This window comes from Aulonocara stuartgranti, assembly GCF_965226115.1.
Source record: "Aulonocara stuartgranti genome assembly, chromosome: 5".
Taxonomy (NCBI): Eukaryota; Metazoa; Chordata; class Actinopteri; order Cichliformes; family Cichlidae; genus Aulonocara; species Aulonocara stuartgranti.
The window spans coordinates 6,913,025-6,925,940 of record NC_138943.1 but is presented as its reverse complement, the minus strand read 5'-3'; positions in this window follow the sequence as shown (position 1 = coordinate 6,925,940).

Sequence of the window (12,916 nt, the reverse complement as noted above, 5' to 3'; positions counted from 1 at the left end):
TTGCATGTAAAATGAGAAGTAAGAGCTGGTGAGAGGTCGAAGCTAAACACATGACGATCTGTATGTTGCTTGTGCATATATCCTACATCAATAAATACTGGAAACAACAAAGGGAGTGGAAATTTCTAAGTATGTGAGGTATGTTGCATGTGTACAGTAGCATGCATGTGACTCCTGTTTCATCATATTTGACAGCAGCCATCTTGGGTCAGTATTTTACCGCTCTTCAAAGGACTTGTTGTCCATTATTTGGTCTCTGTCAGAAGAGAAAAGTACGAAAAGTCCCGTAAACCTGTTGACAGCACAAAATATCTAAAGAATTGCTTTGATTTACTCTGGTGCCACTTTGTCTGAAAAAATATTTGTTTCCCTCTGTTGTGACATTTTTGGTTACAGAAAGTCATTTCAACATAAGATGAGAGCAAATCAATATCACGTTTAGGCAGTCTGAGATATTGTGGAGATAAAATAAAGAGATAAAAAAATAAATAAAATAAAAATAAATACAAAATTATATAACACCCAGCACGCCCCTGCGGGCGGTTTATCCTTCAAGCTCGGGTCCTCTACCAGAGGCCTGGGAGCTTGAGGGTCCTGCGCAGTATCTTAGCTGTTCCCAGGACTGCGCTCTTCTGGACAGAGATCTCCGATGTTGTTCCCGGGATCTGCTGGAGCCACTCGCCTAGCTTGGGAGTCACCGCACCTAGTGCTCCGATTACCACGGGGACCACCGTTACCTTCACCCTCCACATCCTCTCGAGCTCTTCTCTGAGCCCTTGGTATTTCTCCAGCTTCTCGTGTTCCTTCTTCCTGATATTGCTGTCATTTGGAACTGCTACATCGATCACTACGGCCGTCTTCTTCTGTTTGTCTACCACCACTATGTCCGGTTGGTTAGCCACCACCATTTTGTCCGTCTGTATCTGGAAGTCCCACAGGATCTTAGCTCGGTCATTCTCCACCACCCTTGGGGGCATCTCCCATTTTGACCTCGGGACTTCCAGGTTATACTCGGCACAGATGTTCCTGTACACTATGCCGGCCACTTGGTTATGGCGTTCCATGTATGCCTTGCCTGCTAGCATCTTGCACCCTGCTGTTATGTGCTGGATTGTCTCTGGGGCATCTTTACACAGCCTGCACCTGGGGTCTTGCCTGGTGTGATAGACCCCAGCCTCTATGGATCTTGTGCTCATATATATATATATATATATATATATATATATATATATATATATATATATATATATATATATATAAATCTTATAAAGTTTGTATCTGTCTTGTGTGAAATTTGTATGAAAAGCATACAAGAGTGAAAACAGATATATGATGCCTTGAAAAATTATATATATGAAACTTGTATGTTTTGGATACTTACTGGACTGTATTTTGTTCTCTTCTGGAAGTTATTTAATACTTGCACTTTCCAAATACTTGGTCTATAATATAAACCAAATTCTTTTACACTTTTTATATACCCAGTTTATTAGATACATGTGTTTAAATGCTTATTAAGCCCAGTTTAAAGCAATGTAATGCATTACTGTTCTAAATTCAGTAATTGCATTAAAGTTACAATTATGCTGTTACTTGTGTTTCAAAGGTTCTTCAGCTATCTGTACCAGGCAGATGGAAACAAAAAGCAATATTATTATTATTTTTCTTCCTGGGCCCATTATAATTAGAGATACAGCTTTTGAGGAGTGGGGATATGGAGACAAGAGAGTGATGGTAAAGCGGAAACTGCATCTAGTACAGTAACAACCACATTATACAGCAAACAGAACTTTAGCTCTTTGCATTCACTGTTCATGTCACTAAAGTGGAATCACTGTGGTGATCGCCAGTGCATTTTTCGCCCAGGCAGTGCACCATGATGGCTCAAAAAAAAAAGAAGTTATATTATGTATATCTGAGATGTTGTTGGGTTAGTTATTAGTTGAACTGCAGCATGTGACGATAATTGAGAGCTACACTTTAGTTATTAGCAGTGGCTCGTAGCCATTCACTTTAATGAATCCTTGAATTTCTCTCTAGCTATGTCCTTCCATCTATTTTCTTACCATGTTAATTTCACTGTCTTCCTCTCTTCCTCACACTGCTGTTGGGACTGTGGTCCCTCCTGCTGCTTTTCTCCACAGCTCTTGCTACCAGCACCAGCCTCCTGCTACCGTGAGGCCTAGTTGTTGATGATACTGCTGTTCGCGGTGCAGCAGCCTCAACACTTAACATGTTGGTTAATTTGACACAGAAAATGTGGTTTTTGTACAATTCAGACGAGATCTGCAAAGGGTGGTGCGCTCGGCAGAACGCATCATTCAATCAGAGCTCCCTGACCTGCTGTCCATCTACACCAAGCGGTGCAAGTCCAAAGCTAGGAAGATTATGATGGACCTCTCCCATCCCAACAATGGACTCTTCTCACTGTTGAGGTCTGGGAAGCGCTTCCGCTCCCTTAAGGCCAAAACAGAGAGAATGAGGAGGAGCTTCTTTCCCCAGGCTATTCGGGGCCTGAACCAGGTGTAGGACTGGACTCTCCCAAACACGTCACTATAAGACTGGACTCTCACACACGTCACCACACGCACCACCACACATTTCCTATAATCCTATAATTCCTATAATTTATAATCCTTATCTTTATAATCTCTTCTGCTATTTGCACATTCTTTCCTGTAAATTCCTAAGTTAATTTGTAAATTTTTTGTAGTAAACTGTAAATTGTAAATATTGTAAAACTTTTCTTCTGTCATTTAATGGTCGGGCATTGTACAGCTACAAGCATTTCACCCCCATGTCATACTGTGTATGGTTGTGTGTGTGTGACAAATAAAATTTGAATTTGAATTTGAATTTGAATTCACGAAATTTGTTAATTTCCAGAATTTATTTTTATCATCTTTTTATTGTTTTTCGCAGCTTTCCAGCTCCACCTTCACGCCCCTTCTTCCACACTAAACCTTTTCTACAAGCCTGAGTCCACAGCGACAGAAGGGGAGGGGCTGTTCACATTAAGAGATTTGATTGGACAATCCAGCGTCAGTAATGAAAATGAACGAATGGGCTTCTGTCAGTGCTTGTACTGCCAGTCCATCAGCCCAAAAGTTCACTGGCCTGAAAAATGCCCGGTATGTCAGATTACCAGTCCAGCCCTGGTGATCGCTTTGAAGTATGTTTGAGCTAGTTTTTGTCTTTGCTTTTTGTTGTTGGCTTTGTGTTCATATGTAAACACTAAAAGAAGAATCGTATTTATATCCTCATTAGTATAAGGATTTGTCTTGGTATGTGAGACTGTAGTCTAAGATTTATATTATTAGCTGGTAATTATGTTACAGTACAATTCAGGACATTTTACAGAGTAACAAGAAAGTAATGTAACAAATAGTGTAAACAATTACTTATTCTGGTGAGTAATTCATAACGTACTGCATTACTTTTAAGAAAACTAATGAGTAATGTGTAATACATTACTTTTCTTGAGTAACATACCCAACTCTGGTTAAGGCAAATACAGTCAGCCACGTAATGTCATGTAAATATCAAATTCTCAGAGGAATCTCTCCAGCACCTTTTTGAATCTGTGTAATGAACAATTAAGGCAGTTCTGAAGGTAAAAGTGATGCAACCTGCTACTAGTAAGGTGTACCTAATATAATGACCTTTTATGTGTATGCCGGATCCTGCATTCCCCACAGTGCAACCAGTAACATCTTTTCACTGATAGATGCTTTCTGATAGATTATTTCTCCATACCTTGTTTCTTATGTATAACATATCTATCAAAATTAGTCATCTCACAGCCTAAAATGACGTGCACCTCTATGCCATGAAAATATAAATATAGCCATATTATATCCATAATTACAAAGATGTCCTCAACTGAATTTTTATTTGTAACTAAATGTATTATAAGGCATATCACTGAAATATGATTAGAGTACTAAAAGTTTACATTCTTTTGCTGAGATGTCTACATTAGAATTGTGTATCTTACTATAATGGAATCTGTGTAGAGAATAATTAAAATGTGTATATCACTTGTTGCATACATAACATTGGTAGGTTAGTCTTTAAACTGTAGTATCATTGGTTACAAATTGTTTTTGTAGAACGTTTTAGAATCACAAAGTAATTAATAAGATCATGTGTATAATGAATGTAATGGAATCAATCAATCAATCAATCAATCAATCAATCAATCAATCAATCAATCAATCAATCAATCAATCTTCCTTTGAACTATCTTTAATTCAGTCAAAACAAAAACAAAAACAGAGAAATAATAAGTTTGCTTAAACAACCCACAGTGAAACACAGGTTTGCTTAGCTATTTTAATTTATTGTTTCTCAGATATATACGGATCCTCTACTAAATTAATTCAGCAATTATAGTTGTTTCTTTCGCATAAAGATTTTAAGAAGAAAATATGTAAGTAGTTGCAATCAGTTGAAACTTAGCATAATTTCTTTATTAAATACATGTTTAATGTTCAAGCATCAATAATAACTATCCAAAACAACTATCTCGAGAATTTGTTCCTGTATTTCAAAAACATTTTCTGGTTAATTTGTATGAAAGAGTTTTACTGGCAAAGGGATGTTTTCTCTTCTTTTATAAGGAAAAAAACCCCCACTGAAAACAAAAAAACAACAACAAATTAATTTTTCCACTGTTCTCTAACCTGTGGAGAAAGGTTCCAGTCCTGTTTCTGTGCTTTTCTAAAGAGAAAAAAACATGACCTACCTTTAAGTGCCCCATGGGTTTCTAGAAAAAAAAAGAAAAAGCACATACAGGCATGCACGCCCACGGGTGTTTTTGTGCTGGTACATTCAACCAGCAGAAGACCAGTCAACAACTCACTGAGCAAAACAGACCCCTGCTGGCTCTACTGAAGCAACATAGCTCTGCTGCTTTATATAACCTCATTTATGTGGAAAAAACTCCAGTCAGGTTGTGATAAATGTTCTAATCTGTAGTTCCAGATGAGGACTTAATATTGTTTTATTTCCCTTTATGGGGCCTGTAAATCTTTGTTTCCTTTTTCTTTTCGGTGACGCTAAATGAACACAGTTTTATTTAGTTTTTTTTCTGTTTTGTTTTCACGTGAGAGTTTGGGAAATTTCTTTTTCTTTCTGTTTTTTTTAATTGAAAATGAGTTAAATACAACCTCAGATGAACAGCATATAATAAATCACAACATGTTAATAGTTATTTTACAAAAACTAAGCCAAACTGCTGAAGCAGTGTGGGAAAATGAGACCGAAATAAAAATGAAGAAATAACCCCTTACTGCTTCCACTGGAATTAAGAAGCATCCAGGTGCTTCTTGTAAATGCAGTTGATTAACTAATAATAAGCAGGTGTGAAAAACTCTATAAAAGCAGAAATTTTGGCAGTTTGCCGGTTTGCAGCATTCAAGTCTTTCTTAACATGATGATAAGGAGCAAATAAATCAATGACTTTGGAGAAGTAATTGTTAATGTTTATCAATCTAAGAAGGCAGATAAACATTTTTATATTTTTGAAGTCTGATATTCTACAGGTAGAAAGATTCCAGACAATTGTGAGTCTTGCCAGGAGTGGACGTCATATTCCATTAAATTCCCCCCACAGTCAGACTGTACAATCCTCTAATGACATGAAAAAAAAATTGCAATAGCTACTATAGACAGGGATTGTTAAGCATGTTAAATATTAAAGTTTGTGGAAGTAAAATCTGTGAAAGACTCAACATGTATGCCTTGTTTTAAAGGAGAAAACCTCTCCTATCAAAGAACATGTTAGCATGGTTTAGGTTTGCAAAGACAAGACTCCTGGAAAAATGTCCTTTAGACAAACACACCAAAGTTGATATGGTTGTTTTTTTAATGTACAGAGTTAGAATGTACAGCAGCATGTCTGGGAAGTAACAAACATAGGAATATTATTACAAACACCTACAACTGTTAAGCACGGTGGCGGAGAAGTGACCATTTGGGCTTGTTTTTTTAGCCAGTTTCAGTTATTGAGGTGACTATGAACTCCTCTGCATACCAGAGAAATCCAGGGTCATTTGTCTGTCTGGTAAAGTTTGGCTAAAACTGAGTTATGCAACAGGACAATGATTCCAAGCACACCTGTAAATCTACAACCAGAAAGGCTTAAAAGAGAAAGATTTGAGGTGTTGCAATGGTCTGGTCAAAATCCAGACCTCAGCAAATACATAATGGCACGTAAATAATTTTAGAACCTGGTGAAGACCAGATCATTTTCTGATGATGGTTATGCCGTGATATGTGAAACCTAAGAACTGATAGAGCCTGCACAGACGCACCACACTCAAAAAATATTTATGCCCAAAATGCTGACCTTGAATAGGATTACATGTAAATTTTCCACACAATTTTATCACATGAGTACAAGATAAAAGATTACATTTAATGGAATCTGGTCAAATAACATTTACTTGACTCATATACACTCAGTTCATACTAAACGTATTTTCTTGCATTATTAATTATTTTAAAAAACAAAACTTTGCATTATTATATTTCAGTTGCATCTTACTAAAAACTTGGTTTGTATTTATAAAGGCCTGTGCTTGTATGTTTGATGGCAGAGAGTCAAATAAAAAAGATAATAGGTTATAGAGATCCTGCTTGTTAGTATAGATTAGACTGAAAAAAGAGGAGAACATGATCTTAATCCATTCTTTTTATATAAACGATAAGAAACATCTAAAGATGTTTTTATTATTGTAATTGTTGCTTAGTTCACCATACATATTAAAGGTCAAAGTTAGACTTTGAAGCTAGAGCTGTAAAAAGTTCAGCATTTCAAGAACTTTTCTCATGTCTGTACACTACATGGCTGTACTCAGTTCCCCCAAAAAAGAGATTATAAACAGATAAAAAACTCTAGTTTGGGTCTGTCCAAAGGTAACAAATCTGTACCTGATCAGTCAGGCTAGCCTTTTCCAAATATTTCCAGTCTTTCAGCTGTGCATCTAACGTTTCTATAAACACAGTTCTGCCACAGGATTAACAGGTGACATGAATAAAACCTATAATTTAAAGTCATTGTAATGCAAAGCTCTGCTGGGATCTCTTGAGTGTTACTTTACCACAGTTTCAGCCTCCTCACAGCAGATTAAAGCGACATCCACACTTGTTGTTCAGGATCGACTTAAGGAACATCACAAAGATTCCTTATAAAGCGAAATAAAGATGACCTAATTGGTTTGACTGTCATCAAGCAAATTATGAACTTTTTAAATTAACTTAATGTGTGAATATGTAGAATATGCTTGAGTTCTGAAAAACAGGAAAGCTCTCCAAACATCTTTCTTTCTACCTCCACGTTCAGAGACGATATGAAAAACTGAAATCATCAACTTTATTAGCAACTTTTATTTAAATGTCACTTTCTTTGAGTGAACCTCAAGCCAGAAAACTTCCAAAACCCCTTCTTCCCATCTGTGTACCCACAAATTCAACATGTGACACTTGTTTTGAGTTCATCTCTACACCCATTTTGGGTGAATGACATCTGGCTGCTCTCCAAAGCAAAGAAGGTGATTGAGAAACCAGAGGTAAGGTTACTCCTGCCTGTGTTATAACACTTGACAGGTATTTTGTGTGTTCTATTTGTCCTCCAAAGGCTTTGAGTTCACGACTTACAATTCCAAACAAGATGGCAATGTTGAATCTGTGTCAGCTGATGAATATATCAAGGGTTTAAGGCCCTGCATGACATTGAACATACAGAATATATAACTGCATTGTATGATGAGGCGATTCAACATGCACAATTACATGTATGTTAGTTGTCAAAGACAACTTCTTCTCAAGTTAGTATCTGACATTACAGTTTACCACCTGAACGCACCATGTGGTAAACTGTTAAGTGACACTGAAATGAATAGTGCAGCAGTAAAACTCACATCAGTGGAAGCATAAACACCATGTCTGTTAAGATTTGCTCATTTTTGCCATACATACATCATATAACTGGAGAACATAAAATATATTGATATTATATCAGTACTAAATTAATGTGGACAGAATTTTACATTAAGGCTACGTGAAAACAACCAAGTGCATGGCCTGGGAGTAAATAAATGTATTTGTTCATGGTTTTATTTAACTTATCTCTGTTGTGATTTATTAGAATAAAAAGTAAGGTTGGGAAAAATGTGAAACTTTAGCCTGGTTCTGCTTTAAGTTTCTTCCTGTTAAAAGAGAGCTTCTCCTTGCCACTGTCTCCAAGTGCTTTCTCAAAGGGGTTACCTGATTGTTGGAGTTTTCTCTATATTTTCTTTAGGGTCTTTACCTTACAATTAAAGCACCTTGAGGCAACTGTTGTTGTGATTATGTGCTATGTAAATAAATAAAACTGAATTAAATTGAAATGAATTCAGTTAAATTCAATTATAAATAAATTCAGAGGCAGGAACTGGGAGACTGGTCAGGGTCGAAGGGAAGATGACTTCAGCTATGTACAGAGACATCCTTGCTGGTAACCTTCTCCAGAATGCTCTGGAGCTTGGACTGGGTCAAATGTTCATCTTGCCAAGATAACAAAGGAGTGGCTTTGAGACCACGCCGTGAACGTCCTTAAGTTGCCCGGCCAGAGCCCAGACTTGAATTGAACATCTGTAGAAAGATATGAAAATGTCTGTGTATCCATACAGCTCATCCAATCTTAGGAGGTTCTACAATGAAGAATTGCAGAAACAGCCCAGAAATAGATGTGTGAAGCTTGAAGCATCTTACTCAAAAAGACTTGAGCCTTTAATTGCTACCAAAGGTGCTTTAACAAAGTATTTAGCAAAAGCTGTGAATACTTATGCACATGTTATATTTTAGTTTTTTTTTAGTTTTTAATAAGTTTACAAGAATTTTAAGCTAACTTTTTCACATTATTGGATATTGTGTGTAACATCTTGAAGTGAAAAATTTATTTAATCCATATTAGAATAAAGCCGTGACATGAAAAAATGTCATGTGAGCACTGAAACGCTGTGAATACTTTCTGCATGTCCTCTATTCCTTAGTGACCATGTCAAACCCACAGAGCACGATTTTTATTTATTAACTACAAAACTGAATGCAGAAAAACCCCAACGAAACAGCAGCAGCTAAAGGTTGCTCTGCTCAGAGTGTGTTTACTTGCTTAAGCTGAGTATTTCAAGAGAGTAAACACAATCTGAATTAAAATTATTAGTTGGTTTCTCCTATTCCCCTGAAGATAGAGAACTTGGTGTAAAGATGGCTATAATTCCTAAAAAGTTAGTAAATTATTTTTGTTGAAACTCCCTGAATTAAAGCTGAAAATCTGTGCTTTGGTCGTATTGATTGTTTGATTTTTAAATCCTCTGTAGTTGTGTACATTGGCAAAGCTGCTTATACTCTTTTTTTCCCTACAAATCATGGACCTAACTTTGATTAACTGTTTTATTTTTTTAATAGTATGTTTAATGCTGTTTTATAGATTAAATATAGAATAGCTTTAATAGCTTTTCTTCAATGGAGATGTGGATAATGGATTGAGAACTGAGAACAATTTTTTTAATGTGTATAACTACTGTTGTAATTAAAACTGAATCTGAAATCATACTAATGATAACTTTAATGAACAGAAGTGGAATGTTTTGTAAAGGGATGGGTAATTACTTATAGATTTTTTAATCTACTTTATTTTTTTGTTTACAGACTCTAGGAAGAAAAGTATGTTTTCTGTGTCTCAGTGGCCTTGCTGGATGGAATCTGGATCAATAATAATGGACTTTGTCTCATGTCCAGTCACTGAGACCATCCCAAACTCAATGCCCCAAGAAGGCAAAGAGTTTGGGGATCACTGTAACCTTCTGTCTTTGCCTTAGAGGTATTTGTGAAGGGTTTAGTACATGTCACAGATTTAGAAATGTTTATAATATTTTCTAATAGGCTACATGAAGTTTGGAGGTCTGTAGTGACTGATTCTGCAGAAAACTGGTGACCCCTGCATCTTAAATTTCTCATCATCCAGCCACCCCACTTTGTGGTTTTATGTGGCCCATCACTTCGCGACTGTGTTGCTGTCATTCCCAGTTGCTTCCACTTTGTTATAATACCACTAACAGTGGACTGTGGAATATTTAGTAGCAAGGAAACTTTACAACTGGACTTGCAGAGATGGCATCCCATCATGTTTCCATGCTGGAATTCACTGAGCTCCTGAGATCAACGCATTCACAAATGTTTGCAGAAGCAGTCTGATTTTTTTACACCTGGAAGTACCTTCAGGAATATATTGTAAAGGTTTAGCTCCCATGCGCTCGGTTTCTCAGGAAAAACGTGACATAATCTCAACACTTGGGAGCCAAAAAAAGTAAACATATAAACATGTTTCACATTTAATATCAAGGAAAACAAAGTTGCTTTGTATACAGACTGATTCTTATATACCACTTTTCTACTCTCCAAGCGAAACTCCAACTTTCCAGTCAGTAGATGACCTGTTCTACTACCTCACCTAAAGCACTATGTGCAGCAACTCTCACCAATAAAAACATGTCAAACTTTTACACTGAATCACCTTTAGAGTTAATCTACTTTAATCTAGTGATAATAAGACAACTAAACAAGACTAAAACAATTTTTTTTACATGCTTAACTTATGAATTATGACAGCTGGGATAGGCTCCAGCGCCCCCCGCGACCCTGAAAAGGATAAGAGGAAGCGAATGGATGGATGGATGCTTAACTTATGACTAAAACTAAATGAGGTCTTAGTGAAAAGAATTAGTAAAACTGAATCAAAAATGAAAACTGCATACAGTACCTTATGAAAGCATGGGAAAGCATGTGTGTAATTTAAATTTTTACAATGAATCATACTGCCAAAGTTGAATTATGAACAGTATATTATGAAGCCATCATGTTGCTAAGCAACCACCGAGTATATAAGTTGGCAAACAGCACAAACAGGCCAAATAATAACACTACCAATGGCATGTACTACACTATAAAATTCTTAAATAAAATAGTGTCATTGGCTATTAACATTTATTAATATTTAAACTGACGACCTTTTAAATCTATATAAAATACATATTCTGATCTTTAACCTGAGAGTAAAATTCATTTCACTTTGGTGATTTCTTTTTTAGTTTTTCTTCTAGCATCATTATCAACTTTTTGGGTTTTAGATGAACTACTTAATCAAACATAAAAAGATTGCATTAATTAAATCTAAAAACATTGCTTCCTGAAAGAATGGCAGCATCAGTACAGTGAGGTAAAACAACTTCAGTTTATAATTTACCTGACAAACCCAGTGACTTTGAATGTTATCAGCCCATTGAATGGCTGTTATCAGTTGTCAGCAATTCTATAATTATAAATCAGACTGCAGAAACTGCACTTGCTGTTGAGAACGTGGAAACTGTAGATTGCACCTAGTAGTAGGAAGAAAGGTAATAACTGAAAAACAAAGTATCTAGATTCCACAGACCACCTGCTGTGGATGCTTGTAAACATATGCAATGGGATGTAATGGGTTTTGGAACAAGATAATAGATCTAGTCTGACCATTGTCTTTTCATAATTCATACCCACAGGTTTATTTCAATATATATTTTGAGTTTTTTCACCAAAGCAGATGTAAATAAAGTCCCATCAGTTACAAGAAACATTGTCATTAAAGTGATAGTCAACCACATGTTTTAAATTATGCAACTACCAAACCCACTACTTTTAAATGTGGAATATTTTCAGCAAACACTTAAACACTGTAAATGTGATTCATGCCACTACCAATGGAGTGATAATACACCAACCAGCCAACAAAGAGGTTAACGACGACCTCTGGCATCGTATCAATGGGACTGATGACAACTGATAACAGGCATTCAATGGGATGATAACATTCGAAACAAATGACTAGCCCCGGTGGCGCCAGTGTCCAGCAGCCTCGCCTCTGTCAGTGCGCCCCAGGGTGGCTGTGGCTACAATGTAGCTACAGGGGTCCTTAGGGAAAAGCGCTATACAAATGCAGCCCATTTACCATTTTAAAGCTTTGGGCACTCCTGAAGACAAACTGACACCTACGAAGACTCCTGAAGACAAAGCTGAAGTCTTGTTTGAGGTGTGTTTGGTCTTTTAGCCTGCCAGTGCCATGAAAAACACTGAAGGCTATAAGGAAAGAGCTTCTTTTAGGCCAACGGTCCATTAAAATGACTTTTTGGTGGAATTCCCACAACTGTGTCTCCATCATAGACAGTATATAAGATGGACTCCACCCATTGATTGCTCTGGTTTTGAAGCCTTGACATGTGTGCACATTTCCACTGTTTCTATCTTGATTCCAAAAAAGAACTGTTGTTTACAGAGGTTAAGACAAAAAGCCCTTTTCCCACAGGCTTCTATCTTACTGGAAGTGTTTTTGCAACCACAGCTAAACAATTTGTCGGCCTTTCCGACAGAAATCAGATGAAAGGCATTTCTGCATTAGCTTCGTTATTCTGATCAATAAAGTATGCCCATGTTTTATAAACTCAGTGGTATCAATAGACTCTATAATAGCAACAGTATAGCCTAAAAGTTATTCCTTGACAGCCAGGGGGAAAAAACAACAAAAAGACAACACAACTCAACAGTAAATAGAAGAAACTGGAAGGGAATTAGCTTTAAAGTTTATTTCAGCTAGTAAAACTTGTTTATGAGTACAACAGGCTGCTTCTGTAATCTGAGGACTTAAATGTTCTTTATGTCTGACTGGGACTTTATCCATCAATTTCCACAACTTATGAGCCCAAATCTTTGTCAAAACTTGAATAGCAGTTGTTGTCACTTCCTTAAAAAGGTAAATGCATTTAAAACACCAACATATTAACATTATTATTGCTGTCTCTTAAGTCTTCTTTAAGGTAGACACCAAAACCTCATAAGC